This window comes from Nerophis lumbriciformis, linkage group LG09 (genome assembly GCF_033978685.3).
Source record: "Nerophis lumbriciformis linkage group LG09, RoL_Nlum_v2.1, whole genome shotgun sequence".
In the NCBI taxonomy this organism is placed as follows: domain Eukaryota; kingdom Metazoa; phylum Chordata; class Actinopteri; order Syngnathiformes; family Syngnathidae; genus Nerophis; species Nerophis lumbriciformis.
The window spans coordinates 22636268-22654700 of NC_084556.2; the positions used below are offsets into that span (position 1 = coordinate 22636268).

The following is an 18433-nucleotide window of genomic DNA, read 5'->3' on the forward strand; positions in this document are numbered from 1 at the left end:
TCATCATTTTCAGCAAACTGCATTGCAAAATCATTAACCCCCCATCTTCATTTCATATGAGATCTATTCAGGAATGGGGCCATATGAATCCCTTCCCTACTGTATGTAGTATTGATGTAGCAAGCTACTTTTGACCTGTAGCTTGTAGTGTAGTTTGCTACAATTCTCTGGGAATAGCTTCGCCTGTAACTTAGCTACATGTATTCGAGAGTAACTTGTAGCTTACCTTACTACATTTTCCAAGAAGCTGTGGTAACAAACTTTGTTAGTCTTTCTGTATGACAGCAGGTTTCAGATAGAACTACCAGGATAGTAATACATGACTAACCACTGCATAAAATATCCTCTTCAGAATAAAGGCGCCAGATTATTTTTGTAATTTTTTTTGCCCAATTAAAAACACAAACTTTTATGAGAAGAACATTTTTCTGACCACCATTTCAAAGTACCCCCCAACCCCCACATACCCCTCTGGCAACACCTTTAAGGCCTTTCATCAATAACAGAAGCACAGTGATTTTCAAATAGTTGGCAGAAGGCCAGTTACCTGCAGCCTTTTCTGCACACTGCACAGTCAAAGAGAGACAGTGGAAAGGGCCAGGAGCTTTTTGGGAAATGTGCCACGTTGTGTAAGTTTGGCCTGTCTAGAGTTGTGGAGGAAAATATGAGACCCAGAGATGCTAATCTAGTGAGGGAAGAAGCATCCTGAAGTTGTGAATGGAATGGATGAGAATTAGAGATATTATCGGCCGATAAATGCGTTAAAATGTAATATCGGAAATTATCGGTATCGTTTTTTTTATTATCGGTATCGTTTTTTTAATTTTTTTATTTTATTTTATTAAATCAACATAAAAACACAAGATACACTTACAATTAGTGCACCAACCCAAAAAACCTTCCTCCCCCATTTACACTTATTCACACTCATTCGCACAAAAGGGTTGTTTCTTTCTGTTATTAATATTCTGGTTCCTACATTATATATCAATATATATCAATACAGTCTGCAAGGGATGCAATCCTTAAGCACACATGATTGTGCGTGCTACTCGTCCACTAATAGTACTAATCTTTAACAGATAATTTGACTAATTTTCATTAATTCGTAGTTTCAATGTAACTGTTTTTATATTGTTTTACTTTCTTTTTTATTCAAGAAAATGTTTTTAATTTATTTATCTTATTTTATTTTATTAATTTTAAGTACCTTATCTTCACCATACCTGGTTATCCAAATTAGGCATAATAATGTGTTAATTCCACGACTGTATATATCGGTTGATATCGGTATCGGTTGATATCAGTATCGGTAATTAAAGAGTTGGACAATATCGGAATATCGGAATATCCTGCAATGGCGCCCCATAATACACCTGCTGTGAACCTGTTTTTATGTTTTTATTTATTCTATTTTATTTATTTATTTTTTATCGTGTTCTGTTTGTGTTGTGTTGTGTTTGCTCGGTACTCGTATTATCTTTTAACCTGCCCATTGTACAGCACTTTGGCTAACCCTGTGGTAAATTTTAAATGTGCTTTATAAATAAAGTTGATTTGATTTGATTATCGGATATCGGCAAAAAGCCATTATCGGACATCCCTAATGAGAATCATATCACCCGCTCTGTTGCGTGGCTCTAATGCACCTGAATTTATGACTTTTACCAATCTATTCTGAAAAAATATGCCTCTGAAGGGCATGCATGTTGTTACGCCATACCTCGTGATGTGTTCCAGACTGTTGGGAAGAAGGGAATATCCCATTTAGAGCTTTAGAGGTCCAACTTTGAGATGTTCCAGTTGGAGATAAACAAAAATCCTGGCTCATGAACTCAATAAAATGTTGTTTAAAATGATGTGTTTTTCTGTGTTCACACTAGTGGATTGTTATTGCGGTTAAAAAAAAATACTTAAATGCACACTTTTGTGCAGTTAACTTCACGCTGGTTTTTGTCATGCGCAGTAAAAGAGACATATGCATAAAGTAAGGACTTGATTGGGCAGCTTTCGTGACATAACTCAGTAGTACCTCCGTTTTTGTTATTAATCCGTTCTAAAGCATCCGTGGAAAACTGATTTGTAGGAAAACTAAAACAATTGTTCATTTAAGAAAATATGTAAATATAATTCATCCTTTACACACACCAAAATTTTCTCATACAGTTCTGTAATCAATTACGGTTTCACAAACAGAAAACATGAAATGTTGAGAAAATGATATGTGGAAGGTACAGCCATCATGGATGTCCCTTGTTACACATTTATCATTCTTCAGTAAAGTTAGGAATAAAGTTTTAACTTGCATTTTTTTGGTTTAAAGTTAAGAATGCTACTAAAATATTGCCTGCCAGTTAATAATAATTTCATGTTGCACCCCAAAACAAATCATTTGTATTTCCAATATATTCTATTGAAAAATAAGTTGGACATTTTAAAATACTTGCAGGTCGACCAGCATCCCCTAATAGATAATGATCCACCTTAGAGGTTCCATCGTTGCACTTTACCACACAAACATCAACACATGTAACCAACGTGAGGGAAATACATTACAATTGAATAGAATATAATACCATAAAACGTGTCATTGTTTGTAGTTCTTTTTTTAACCATATACAAAATTATAATATGAAGGAACACCAAATTTACATCTGTAGAAACTACAGAGGCTGATATTCTCAATAGTTACAGCGGTGTGAGGTATGGCAATCGATTCACTATTATATAACATTGTGAAGGACAAACAATAAATGCTCCAGAGATGTTCTGCTATGCTTGCAGCCTTGTTAAAAGTTATTACCTAAAATGTAAACAAGCAGAAAAGCATAAGAATATGAAGTGATGACTAATGTGTATGTCAAACAGCAGTTTCAACCCCCAGGCTATACTAAATGATTCATATCAGAGAGCGTATAAATAACAAGTGGAGAATGGAGAGTGCACAGATAGGTAAGAGCTTTATTTTTAGCTGTCGCTTGAATGTTTGTATTATCTGATAATTGTGATCGCCAGGCTTAGCTACGGTAGTTAGTTACCGTATTTTACGGGATGTAGAGCGCACCAGTATTCAAGCCGCACCCATCAAATTTAAGAATAAATAAATGTGTTTGCATATATTAGCTGCACCCGACTATAAGCCGCACATATCGGTGCAAAATAGTTTGTAAATGTTTTACATGCCTAATTTGATTCCAAACGATGCCTGTCACACGGCAGTTAAACGGTATATCAAACAAAACAGAAGTCATCGTCATGGACCCACTAGCTGCGTAAGCTAGTTCTCAATAACTCGACAGTAACATTTTGGTGAATTTACAATACTGAAATACCACAAAAAAAATGCCATTGTAAGATAATAAAACTGACATAGATATTTGTAAACATGTTAGCATATTTGCAAATGCTAACGATGCTAGCTTAATTACAGTACGATAGCACGTACAAACATGCACGAAAACACTAGTACAGATTTGCAAATCCTTTTCAACTTATATTTAATTTAATTGACTGCAAAGACAAGATATTTAATGTTCGAACTGAGAAACTTGTTGTTGTTTTTTGCAAATAATCATTAACTTAGAATTTAATGGCAGCAACACATTGCAAAAAAGTTGGCAAAGGGGCATTTTTTCCACTGTTACATGGCCTTTCCTTTTAACAACACTCAGTAAACATTTGGGAACTGAGGAGACCAATTTTTTAAGCTTTTCTGGTGGAATTCTTTACCATTCTTGCTTGATGTACAGCAACAAACAGTCCGGGGTCTCCATTGTCGTATTTTAGGCTTCAAATTGTGCCACACATTTTCAATGGGGGACAGGTCTGGACTACAGGCAGGCCAGTCTAGTACCTGCACTCTTTTACTATGAAGCCACGCTGTTGTAACACGTTGGTGGCATTGTCTTGCGAAAATAAGCAGGGGCGTCCATGATAACGTTGCTTGGATGGCAACATATGTTGCTCCAAAACCTGTATGTACCTTTCACCATTAATGGTGCCTTCACAGATGTGTAAGTTACCCATGCCTTGGGCGCTAATACACCCCCATACCATCACAGATGCTCGCTTTTGAACTTTGCACCCATAGCAGTCCAGATGGTTCTTTTCCTCTTTGGTCCGAAGGACACGACGTCCACAGTTTCCAAAAACAATTTGAAATGTGGACTCGTCAGACCACAGAACACTTTTACACTTTGCATCAGTTCATCTTAGATGAGCTCGGGCCCAGCGAAGCAAGCTGCGTTTCTGGGTGTTGTTGATAAATGGCTTTGGTTTTGCATAGTAGACATTTAACATGCACTTAGAGATGTAGCGACGAACTGTAGTTACTGACAGTGGTTTTCTGAAGTGTTCCTGAGCCCATGTGGTGATATCCTTTACACACTGATGTCGGTTTTATATGCAGTACAGCCTGAGGGATCGAAGGTCACGGGCATTCAAAGTGGGTTTTCAGCCTTGCTGCTTACGTGCAGTGATTTCTCCATATTCTCTGAACCTTTTGATGATATTACGGACCGTAGATGGTGAAATCCCTAAATTCCTTGCAATAGCTGGTTGAGAAATATTGTTCTTAAACTGATCGACAATTTGCTCACGCATTTGTTCACAAAGTGGTGACCCTCGCACCATCCTTGTTTGTGAATGACTGAGCATTTCATGGAAGCTGCTTTTATACCCAATCATGGCACCCACCTGTTCCCAATTAGCCTGTTCACCTGTGGAATGTTCCTAATAAGTGTTTGATGAGCATTCCTCAACTTTCTCAGTCTTTTTTGCCACTTATGCCAGCTTTTTTGAAACATGTTGCAGGCATCAAATTCCAAACGAGCTAATATTTGCAAAAAATAATAACGTTTTCCAGTTCAAACGTTTTAGATTTGCAAATCATTGTATTCTGTTTGTATTTACGATTTACACAACGTGCCAACTTCACTGGTTTTGGGTTTTGTATTTGGGTCAGTGTTTGATATAATCTCTCGTCATTCATCCATTGATGCAGTTTTTGGCAGTCCAACTCAAACTCGACAATTTTTGCTTGTAGCAGAACAATAATTAGTTTACGGTTGAATTGGGATATTCATCAACCGTTGGAGTTGTGAAGAAAGCAGACGACAGCGTATCGGTGTTACAAAGAGAATTTTCCATCAGTGGGGAAGGGAGGCAAATCCTCTTGAAGGCACACGGGCACACATCCAGCTCGGCACTACACTCAGGCTTCTGTCTGCGTAATTAGACTTGATTCCATTGGGAATATTCACAGTGCAGCCTAATATCAAATAGCACAAAAAAGCCTGAAACTCATCGGAGACATAATTAGGTAGACCTGAGAAAGTCTGACTTTGCACAGGTATTCATTCTCAGTTTTGACTGACATTGCCAGGTCATTTATGCGTTGAACAAAATTGTGGCGATCTGGAGCCATGCAGGAAACGGTCAGAGGCACTTCAGCTTTGATTAAGTGGCACCTCTTCATTTATGCAAGCAATAGCCAACGCTGAGCTCCAAAACGAGGAACATGCTTAAGAGAGGGACTAAATACAAAAAAACTACTTTTCTTACCCATATGTATCTGCTATTGTGTATTTATTTATTTATAAAACAATCTTGCCTTTCTTCGCACTTCCTCTTAGGGTTGTACGGTATACCGGTATTAGTATAGTACCGCAATACTAATGAATCATTTTTGGTACGACACCGTCTCTGAAACGTACCGGTCCCGCACCCCCCCGCGCCCGCGTCGAAGTCACGTCGTGACATTCCTGGTTTACGAGCAGAAGAACATGTTCGGTGGCGCACAATCACAGAGTACTTACAAACAGAAACATTGTGTAGACAAAAAAGGCAGAACGGACGCATTTTGGCTTAAAAACTAAAGATAAAGGTGAAGTTATAACACTGCAACACCCTCAGGAAGAGGTACTTTAAGACATGGCTAGCTAGCTAGCGGCTAACATCCATCCGCCGTCAAAAGTGTTTTAGCTACTTCTAAATCACTAATCCTCGCCTCCATGGCGAGGAATAAAGTGAGTTTCTTACAAGTATCATCCCTGCAGGACGAGGAATATCTAAACATGTTTCACTACACACCGTAGTTCACCGGCGTCACAATGTAAACAAACACCATTGCTGGATCTACACCTGACATCCACTGTAATGATACCAAGTACAGGCACATATCTAGTTGATACTACTATGATTACGTCGATATTTTTTGGCATCACAACATCTTCTTTAGTTTAAAAAAAAAGGTATATTATGTTTATAAACTCAGGAAATACAAACCCTGTTTCCATATGAGTTGGGAAATTGTGTTAGATGTAAATATAAACGGAATACAATGATTTGCAAATCCTTTTCAACCCATATTCAATTGAATATGCTAAAAAAATAAGCGGTAGAAAATGGATGGATGGATGCTACAAAGACAACATATTTGATGTTCAAACTGATAAACGTTTTTTTTTTTTTTTTTGCAAATAATCATCCATCCATCCATTTTCTACCGCTTATTCCCTTTTGGGGTGGCGGGGGGCGCTGGAGCCTATCTCAGCTACAATCGGGCGGAAGGCGGTGTACACCCTGGACAAGTCGCCACCTCATCGCAGGGCCAACACAGATAGACAGACAACATTCACACTCACATCCACACACTAGGGCCAATTTAGTGTTGCCAATCAACCTATCCCCAGGTGCATGTCTTTGGAGGTGGGAGGAAGCCGGAGTACCCGGAGGGAACCCACGCAGTCACGGGGAGAACATGCAAACTCCACACAGAAAGATCCCGAGCCCGGGATTGAACCCAAGACTACTCAGGACCTTCGTATTGTGAGGCAGATGCACTAACCCCTCTGCCACCGTGAAGCCCGCAAATAATCATTAACTTTAGAATTTGATGCCAGCAACACGTGACAAAGAAGTTGGGAAAGGTGGCAATAAATACTGATAAAGTTGAGGAATGCTCATCAAACACTTATTTGAAACATCCCACAAGTGAACAGGCAAATTGGGAACAGGTGAGTGCCATAATTGGGTATAAAAACAGCTTCCCAAAAAATGCTCAGTCTTTCACAAGAAAGAATGGGGCGATGTACACCCCTTTGTCCACAACTGCGTGAGCAAATAGTCAAACAGTTTAAGAACAGGGTTTCTCAAAGTGCAATTGCAAGACATTTAGGGATTTCAACATCTACGGTCCATAATATCATCAAAAGGTTCAGAGAATCTGGAGAAATCACTCCACGTAAGGGGCATGGCCGGAAACCAACATTGAATGACCGTGACCTTCGATCCCTCAGACGGCACTGTATCAAAAACCGACATCAATCTCTAAAGGATATCACCACATGGGCTCAGGAACACTTCAGAAAACCACTGTCACTAAATACAGTTTGTCGCTACATCTGTAAGTGCAAGTTAAAGCTCTGCTATGCAAAGCGAAAGCCATTTATCAACAACATCCAGAAACGCCGCCGGCTTCTCTGGGCCCGAGATCATCTAAGATGGACTCATGCAAAGTGGAAAAGTGTTCTGTGGTCTGACTAGTCCACATTTCAAATTGTTTTTGGAAATATTCGACATCGTGTCATCCGGACCAAAGGGGAAGCGAACCATCCAGACTGTTATCGACGCAAAGTTCAAAAGCCAGCATCTGTGATGGTATGGGGGTGCATTAGTGCCCAAGGCATGGGTAACTTACACATCTGTGAAGGCACCATTAATGCTGAAAGGTACATACAGGTTTTGGAACAACATATGCTGCCATCTAAGCGCTGTCTTTTTCATGGACGCCCCTGCTTATTTCAGCAAGACAATGCCAAGCCACATTCAGCACGTGTTATAACAGCGTGGCTTCGTAAAAAAAGAGTGCGGGTACTTTCCTGGCCTGTCCGCAGTCCAGATCTGTCTCCCATCGAAAATGTGTGGCGCATTATGAAGCGTAAAATACGACAGCGGAGACCCCGGACTGTTGAACAACTGAAGCTCTACATAAAACAAGAATGGGAAAGAATTCCACTTTCAAAGCTTCAACAATTAGTTTCCTCAGTTCCCAATCGTTTATTGAGTGTTGTTAAAAGAAAAGGTGATGTAACACAGTGGTGAACATGCCCTTTCCCAATTACTTTGGCATGTGTTGCAGCCATGAAATTCTAAGTTAATTATTATTTGCAAAAAAAAAATTAAGTTTATGAGTTTGAACATCAAATATCTTGTCTTTGTAGTGCATTCAATTGAATATGGGTTGAAAAGGATTTGCAAATCATTGCATTTCGTTTATATTTACACCCAACACAATTTCCCAAATCATATGGAAACGGGGTTTGTACGTCCCTGGACACATGAGGACTTTGAATATGACCAATGTATGATCCTGTAACTACTTGGTATCGGATCGATACCTAAATGTGTGGTATCATCCAAAACTAATGTAAGGTATCAAACAACGGAAGAATAAGTGATCATTACATTTTAAAAGAAGTGTAGATAGAACATGTTAAAAGAGAAAATAAGCAGATATTAACAGTAAATGAACAAGTAGATTAGTAATTAATTTTCTACCACTTGTCCTTAATAATGTTGACAAAATAATAGAATGATAAATGACACAATATGTTACTGCATATGTCAGCAGACTAATTAGGAGTCTTTGTTTGTTTACTTACTAATAAAAGACAAGTTGTCTAGTATGTTCACTATTTATTTAAGGACTTAACTGCAATAATAAACATATGTTTAATGTACCCTAAGATTTTTTTGTTAAAATAAAGCCAATAATGCAATTTTTTTGTGGTCCCCTTTATTTAGAAAAGTACCGAAATAATTTTAGTACCGGTACCAAAATATTGGTATCGTTGCAACACTACTTCCTCTACACGAGCTGCTCTGTCCTGTGACGTTCATCACACCCGTGTTGTGGGGCAGACTGGCTCATACATGCACATGCATCCTCCGCTGTGGCCATTTTTAATACATATTAGTGTATAGTTCTAACTTATATCCGTCAGTAAACTCGCTATGGAAGCGCTAAAAACTTTAGTAGATACCATTGTATTTTTGCCTCATCCCTCACTTTAAGCATGAGTGAAGGATGCGCGAAGAATGCACTACCAACCTGATAAGACCTTATAAGCCCAAAAGCGAAAGAGATGATACGGTATTATTATCCTTTCACAGTTGTCACCTGGTAATTGTTTGACCAAACTGCAGCTAATCTGGGATAGTACCACTCATTAATGCTTGAGTCAAACGCAAGATTCTCACAGGAATGAGGCAAAAATACAGTGTACAACATGGCTGACAGGGAGAAGAAGCAGTCCAAGTGGAGGCACGTCCATGAGACCGCCCACACAGTGGCACATCCTAGAAAGACAGTCAGAAAGCAGCTTGAATACGGTCTGTAAAACACAATCCATGCAAAATTTTGACCAAAGAACCATCATCATTTAGACCAGAAGAAAGTTTTTTAAACGTAGAAAAAAAAATCATGTGACCCTTTTTACACACAAGAGGTAGATAACACATAACAACTACTATTTTTGCGGGGAGTGTAGTAAACAAGGATGGTCTAAGAAATATTTATCATTTTTGTACTGCCACAAGACATACATCGACTCCCAGCAACACTACAATATTTACCTAAAGTTTATTGTGGATGTAGTTTGTAGTGGTGTAGAACTGCTCTGCATTATTTTTGTCCTCTCATTTAGCTAGATAAGGCAACCAACATATACAGTATCATACCTGACGTCTTCATGGTTTCGTAGTTTACCCCCTATGTTGCGGTCCATGAAGAAACTATGTTCTCACCAGCACCCTGAAAGTGTGTTTTTATTTTCATTTACGCAATACAACTGGTTTTCTCACTACAACGCCTTGTATGAAATACATAACCCAAAACCAGTGAAATTGGCATGTTGTGTAATTCGTAAATAAAAACAGAATACATCCATTTTCTACCGCTTGTGCTGGAGCCTATCTTAGCCTATTTCAGCTAGTACCCGCACTCTTTTACTATGAAGCCACGCTGTTGTAACACGTGGCTTGGCATTGTCTTGCTGAAATAAACAGCGGCTTCCATGATAACGTTGCTTGGATGGCAACATGTGTTGCTCCAAAACCTGTATGTAACTTTCAGCATTAATGGCGCCTTCACAGATGTGTAAGTTACCCATGCCTTGGTCACTAATGCACCCCCATACCATCACAGATGCTGGCTTTTGAACTTTGCGCCTATAGCAATCCGGATGGTTCTTTTCCTCTTTGTTCCGAAGGACACGATGCCCGCAGTTTTTTCCAAAAACAATTTGAAATGTGGACTCGTCAGACCAAAGAACACTTTTACCCTTTGCATCAGTCCATCTTAGATTAGCTCGGGCCCAGCGAAGCCGGCGGCGTTTCTCAGTGTTGTTGATAAATGGCTTTCGCTTTGCGTAGTATAGTTTTGACTTGCACTTACAGATGTAGTGACCAACTGTAGTTATTGACAGTGGTTTTCTGAAATGTTCCTGAGCCATGTGGTGATATCCTTTACACACTTATGTCGCTTTTTGATGCAGTACTGCCTGAGGGATTGAAGGTCCGTAATATCATCGCTTACGTGCAGTGATTTCTCCAGATTCTCTGAACCTTTTGATTAGAGATGTCCGATAAATGCGTTAAAATGTAATATCGGAAATTATCGGTATCGGTTTCTTTATTATCGGTATCGTTTTTTTCGTTTTTTTTTTTTTTTTATTAAATCAACATAAAAAAGTAGAGATGTCCGATAATATCGGCCTGCCGATATTATCGGCCGATAAATGCGTTAAAATGTAATATCGGAAATTATCGGTATCGGTTCTTTTATTATCGATATCGGGTTTTTTTGGGTTTTTTTTTTATTAAATCAACATAAAAAACACAAGATACACTTACAATTAGTGCACCAACCCAAAAAACCTTCCTCCCCCATTTACACTCATTCACACAAAAGGGTTGTTTCTTTCTGTTATTAATATTCTGGTTCCAAATGCGTTAAAATGTAATATCGGAAATTATCGGTATCGGTTCTTTTATTGTCGATATCGGGTTTTTTTGGGTTTTTTTTTTATTAAATCAACATAAAAAACACAAGATACACTTACAATTAGTGCACCAACCCAAAAAACCTTCCTCCCCCATTTACACTCATTCACACAAAAGGGTTGTTTCTTTCTGTTATTAATATTCTGGTTCCTACATTATATATCAATATATATCAATACAGTCTGCAAGGGATACAGTCCGTAAGCACACATGATTGTGCGTGCTGCTGGTCCACTAATAGTACTAACCTTTAACAGTTAATTTTACTAATTTCTATTAATTACTAGTTTCTATGTAACTGTTTTTATATTGTTTTACTTTCTTTTTTATTCAAGAAAATGTTTTTAATTTATTTATCTTATTTTATTTTATTTTTTTATTTTTTTTAAAGTACCTTATCTTCACCATACCTGGTTGTCCAAATTAGGCATAATAATGTGTTAATTCCACGACTGTAGATATCGGTTGATATCGGTATCGGTTGATATCGGTATCGGTAATTAAAGAGTTGGACAATATCGGAAAATCGGATATCGGCAAAAAGCCATTATTGGACATCCCTACTTTTGATAATATTATGGACCGTAGATCCCTAAATGCCTTGCAATAGCTCGTTGAGAAATGTTCTTAAACTGTTCGACAATATGCTCATGCATTTGTTGACAAAGTGGTGACCCTCACCCCATCCTATTTTGTGAATGTCTGAGCATTTAATGGAAGCTGCTTTTATACCCAATAATGGCACCCACCTGTTCCCAATTAGCCACTGTTTGATGAGCATTCCTCAACTTTTTCAGTCTTTTTTGCCACTTTTTTGAAACATGCGGCAGGCATCAATTCCAAATGAGGTAATATTTGCAAGAAATAACGTTTTCCCGTTCGAACGTTAAGTATCTTGTCTTTGCAGTCTATTCAATTGAATATAGGTTGAACAGGGTATGCAAATCATTGTATTCTGTTTTTATTTAGGATTTAAACAACGTGCCAACTTCACTGGTTTTGGGTTTTGTATTTCATACTATATTATATGTTAACAACAAAATGTGTGTCAAGGTTGATGGCGTAGTGGTTAGTAAGAGTATGTTGTGATTCACATTGTGTTTTATATATCATGTATTTACTGATTTAATTATAATTTGCGATGAAAATGAAATTCTCTTATTTTTGCCCAATTCACATATTTTTTTATGTAAATGTTTATGTATGTACAGTTAGTATATACCTCTCAGAATGATGTAGTGCAGTTCTACACAACTGTGTCAGCACAGTACTAGGAAATACTAAAGGATTTAAGTAAAGGGCTCAATAGTAAACCCGTTCTATAGTTAATAGACATTAATTAAAGAGTCCAAAGCTGAAAATGGTGACCTCCTGCAACCTCCGAATGAAAATTGTGTTTCACTTGTTTGGGACTTAAGACTTTTTCATACCAGTTATTGTTACCAAAATGATCACTGTTTTCATGATTATCACCCTATTGTTGACTGTCATGAAAAAGTATTTATACAAAACTAAATTGTTTTAACCGTTTTAATTGTATTTTTTAAATTGATGAATAGACAATATATTTAAAATTACGTTTTCCTAAATTAAGTCTGCACATGTGCAATAGCGTACAATAGTCTGTCAAAATCATGATGATTGATTAAGCAGTTTGATGTATTTTTTAGCGACAAAAACATAAATACATGTTTTGATTAGAAGAAAACATCAATTAAAAATCTATTTCTGAAGGTCCTCCACCAGTCCTAATATGGCCTGAGTACGTGTGACAATAAGAGTCTCCTGTTCTCTCTGTGATCATCCCGCTGACCTCCGCCAGCTTTTCTGGTGGTTTCTCTCAGCTGAGAGAAATAAAGCAGGGATCCCAGGGGAGCAGGAAACTGGAGCATCAGGATCCTAAAAATATTTGTTATGCCCACATGCTTTTTTCCCCCCTGCAGTACAAATACACTAATAGAAGACAGGAAAGACATGAGACGTGAAATTCAAAACCTCAGTAAGGAAGGTAGCTATATTGTACTAGAAATCTCTAAATGACATCATTGTCTAATTTGCATAGTTGGACATTTTTATTTCAATTTTTGTTGTCCTGTCCAGCTAGTAGCTACTAAATCATATTGTTGATGTAGATGCCCATATCTGCTGTACGGATTTACTTTAAAAGAGAGAAGCGTGGGATACTTTTCTTGTTGTTTTATTTGTATTTAACTTTATTAAATGGATTTATTTAATGTTTGGTGCAGACGGACCAGAGTAAGAGGGGATAGACAGAAGAAAAAAAGGAAGACGGAGGGGGAAATTGCGTGGACAAGGGGGGGATAAGACAGAGAGACGACAACATCAGCCATTGCGATATTTACAAATATGATACATAAATGATAGCAAAGAAGCAGTCAGTGAAGTAAATATTAATAACACAGAAATGACAATGCACATTATTGCACGACAAATGGAGCAATACAATTACCAATAGAAATAGCACTATTGATAATGAATATTAATAATAATTACCTCTATTATTATCAACAATGTAATTGTTGCAAATGCAACAATACATTAATGTTAGAGATGTCCGATAATATCGGCCTGTCGATATTATCGGCCGATAAATGCGTTAAAATGTAATATGGGAAATTATCGGTATCGTTGTTTTTTTTATCAGTATCGGGTTTTTTTTGTTTTGTTTTTTGTTTTTTTTTATTAAATCAACATAAAAAACACAAGATACACTTACAATTAGTACACCAACCCAAAAAACCTCCCTCCCCCATTTACACTCATTCACACAAAAGGGTTGTTTCTTTCTGTTATTAATATTCTGGTTCCTACATTATATATCAATATATATCAATACAGTCTGCAAGGGATACAGTCCGTAAGCACACATGATTGTGCGTGCTGCTGGTCCACTAATAGTACTAACCTTTAGCAGTTAATTTTACTAATTTTCATTAATTACTAGTTTCTATGTAACTGTTTTTATATTGTTTAACTTTCTTTTTTATTCAAGAAAATGTTTTTAATTTATTTATCTTATTTTATTAAAACATTTTAAAAGTACCTTATCTTCACCATACCTGGTTGTCCAAATTAGGCATAATGTGTCAATTCCACGACTGCATATATCAGTTGATATCGGTATCGGTTGATATCGGTATCGGTAATTAAAGACTTGGACAATATCGGAATATCGGCAAAAAGCCATTATCGGACATCCCTAATTAATGTAATGAAAACTTGAATTACAAAAGAAAGCGGATAAATGGAGGAAAAGGAAGCAAAGCGGACTATATTAACCTTGTAGATTGTTGTAGTAAAAAATAAGTTAAGCCATGTGCCGTGTTTTACCCAGTTTCTCCTGGGTACGGACAGCGTTAATATGTTTGATGAAATGTGATTATATGCATGAGTGTATGCATGCATATGTGCTTGTGTATGTACAGTATGTGTATATGCGTTTGTACAGTGAATGTACGTGTAGAAGGATGTACCTATAGGTGTGTGTTTGTATGTATGAATGAATGTACGTGTGTATGTTATACATGTATGAATAAATGTGTGTATGTGCATATGTATGTGTGTTTCATGTACAAATAACCATCCATCCATTTTCTACCACTTGTCTCTCTTTGGGTTGCGGGGTGCTGGAGCCTATCCCAGCTGCATTCGGGCAGAATGCAGGGTGCACCCTGGACAAGTCGCCACCTCATCGCAGGGCCAACACATATAGACAGACAACATTCACACTCACATTCACACACTAGGGTGTAGCCAATCAACCTATCCCCAGGTGCATGTCTTTGGAGGTAGGAGGAAGCCGGAGTACCCAGAGGTGCAAACTCCACACAGAAAGACCCCGAGCCCGGGGATCGAACACAGGATATAGTGTGTGTGACAATCATTGGTACTTTAACTTTAACTTAATATACAAGTATATATATGTACCGTATGTATATATATATATATGTGTGTGTATTAGAGATGCGCGGTTTGCGGACACAACCGCGGAGTCCGCGGATTATCCGCGGATCGGGCGGATGAAATTAAAAAAAATACGATTTTATCCGCTCGCGGGTCGGGTCGGGCGGATTAATTAGATTTTTTTTTTTGATTTTTTTTTTGCGAGTGGCAGTTAAACCAATTCGGAAATATATATACATAGTTAAATGTTGTTACCCACATACGAAAAACGAGCAGGCACCTGCTGCATATGCCACAACAGAAGAAAAAAAAAGAAAAGAGATGGACACTTTTACGGAGCGGAGAAGGGACGCCTCGCCGGGGTCCGGGACCGAGGCCCCTTCCCCCGAGAGGGCCCCACCGGGAGCCGTAGCTGAGGCGATCCACGAGAAGGGCCCGACGCACGTCCAGGGTTACTACCGCGCCCACCGCACCGACACCCCGCCTCGTCCGCTTTCGCCGCGGCCGGCGTCACGCGCAGCAGGTAAGCAGCTTACCTGCCCGCCACCCCCGTGGCCGGGGGCTCGTAACATGGGTCACTCCGCGCGCTCCGCCCGCGCAGCTTACCTGCTTGCCACCCCTGTTGCCGGGGGCGCGTAACAGGGGTCACTCCGCGCGCAGTGCGCTCACGAAAGGGGTGGGGCTCACCCTGGTTGATATAGAGAGCAGGACGGTGGCCATGGAAGTCGGAACCCGCTAAGGAGTGTGTAACAACCCACCTGCCGAATCAACTAGCCCTGAAAATGGATGGCGCTGGAGCGTGGGCCCATACCTGGCCGTCGCCGGCAGCGAGATGCGCTTGGAGGTGCGCTCAGCGCGGCTCCCATATGATTGCGCACTGGTGTGCGTCTGGGTCGTGACAGCGTGGCACGCGCAAGTCTGAGCTGCATTGGATCAGTCTCCTTTCTTTAACAGGCAAAAGCTTTATAACCTCACCATACCTGCCAACTTTTAAATCAGAAAAACCTAGTAGCCAGGGTCCAAGGGCCGCAGGCCCCGGTAGGTCCAGGACAAAGTCCTGGTGGAGGGTTCAGGGCTTCGCCCCCCGACGCAAAATGATTATTAGCATTCAGACAGGTTAAAATGTTGCTAAAACCATCACTTTTCTATCAGTCACAGTGACTTTTGAAAACAAAAATATTACAGCAAAAATCATATGGGTTGATTGACATGTTTATTCTGTAAGCTAACTTCAATAGTTTGAAATTATTTTGACAGTTAATGCCAGTTATCCTGTCAACCTTTCACAAGACTTCAATTTGTTAATTGAAAGTATAAATAGTATAAACACTTTTAACAGTATGTCGTGCTGTGAAATACAGCCGACAGGATTGCGCATGCATGGTGCAGGAGAACAAAGGACTTCTTTCATTTAAGGTTTGTGATAAACCATCAAACTCATTCGTTAAAAGGACTCTATAGTAATATAAAGCGAATTTTTCTGGACATTATCATGCAAGAAAAGTTTATTTTTGGGATCGCGATCACCGCGTAATGATTTTTAAAGGTTGCATTACATTATTAACTGTCCCATGTGATCAGCCAGTGCGATTGGAAGTCCATGCTCAATTATTGCCTCCGTAAATAAAACTTCGGCATTTATCACATCCAAAGAATCTGTTTGGGCGACGAAAAACGTTGAAAGTTTTCCACTTGTATCGCTAGCAACGGCATTAGACTTGTGTTTTTTTGTCCCAACGTGGTCTTTTACATCGCTAATTCCTCCGTGTCCGATCGAAAAATCTTGTCTGCACAAGGTGCAATTCGCGTAGTTTTCACCCTTTTTTTTTTTTTTTAATTAATATTAGATATATAACAACGGGCGGATGGCGGGCGGGTGCAGTTCTGATCAAACGTTACATCGGGTGGATGGCGGATGGTTGACGACTTTCTGACGCGGTTGCGGATGAAATAAATTGCCTATCCGCGCATCTCTAGTGTGTATATATATATATATATATATATATATATATATATATATATATGTGTATATATATATATATATATATATATATATATATATATATATATATATATATATATATATATATATATATGTGTATATATATATGCTGAGCCACCAAGGACTGAAAGAGTGTTAAGTGAACCTACCCTGGTTAACATGTTCCAAGACTTTTTGATTGGACAGCAACGTAGGGAAGCTGTCCTAGTCCGTGAACTCCAGGAGCTAAAAACTGTCTGTACAAGGCCTAGCCTAGATAACTCACTCACTAACCAAAATGCTAACCGTATTCCTGACTATAGTTGTTGTAAGCAGTCGCCCAAACCCAAACCCGGAACTCGCCCACATCCAAATCTTAGTCCTCAAGCGTCGCCGTCCAGAGATTCCTCGCCACCTGACCATCATCTCCGACAAGGCCCAAAGATGCTCCCTTTAAAGCAGGGTGAGGACATCGAAAACTTTCTTGTCCGCTTCGAGCGCATCGCTCGCACCTGGGGCTGGCCTCAGTCTGACTGGGCCTGCCGACTTGTTCCACTCTTGACCGGTAAAGCCCTGGATGCCTATTCTGCGATGGAGGAAGATGCTTCCAACGTCTATGCTGACCTTAAAGAAGCCCTCCTTGCTAAGTTTGATATCTCTCCTGAGACTTATAGGCTCCAGTTCCGGTCAACCTACATTCCCCCTGGTAAATCTCGCAAGGAGACTTACAACAGGCTCAAAGGTCTCTACAGAAGATGGATCAAGCCAGAGCAGCGTTCCAAAGAAGACGTCGCAGAGCTTTTCATTCTGGAGCAAATGCTTCGCTTGCTGCCCAACGAAATGAAGACTTGGGTCAAGGAACACGAGCCAGAAGACGGACTTACTGCTGCTAAACTTGCAGGCCAGTACTTGAATGCTCGTAAAGGACTCCGAATGCCAAGGCAGCAGAACAACCGTGTAGCAGCTCAAGGTGCAGCCGACCTGTCACACCAAAGAGGTGTGCAGAAAGCAGGTGGTTACAGCACCTCAGGGGACAACAGACTTCTCCCGAGACAGAGTCCAGTGAAGGATCTCATCTGCTACCACTGTCAACAGCCAGGGCACCGAGCCCCAGTCTGCCCCTTGAAAGGTCCCAAGCTGTCCAGCTTCTGTCATGTTCCCCATCCATCTGTCCCAGCTTCAGTCATGGCACCTGCTCTTGCACCCAATCCTGAACCTGAGGCCAAACCTAACACTGAGCCTATCATGATGCCAGCTTGTGTTAATGGCCGTCCAGTGCAAGCACTGTTGGACACAGGTAGCTCCATGACACTGTTGAAACATTCTTTTGTGTCCCTTGGTAATCTTGACTATCAGCATGCCACAGCCATTCAATGTGTCCATGGTGATCAAAGAATATATCCCGTGGCTGATGTGACCATCATCATCGATGACCAGGCTTTCTTGCTCCGTGTGGGGGTTCTT

The 18433-nt window shown here is 39.6% G+C and overlaps 1 protein-coding gene across 6 annotated transcripts in view; it reads left to right on the forward strand.

Annotated features, from left to right (window-relative positions):
- Positions 1-18433, forward strand: part of gria3a (glutamate receptor, ionotropic, AMPA 3a) — a 267421-nt gene that overhangs the window by 156133 nt on the left and 92855 nt on the right. The window lies entirely within an intron of this gene.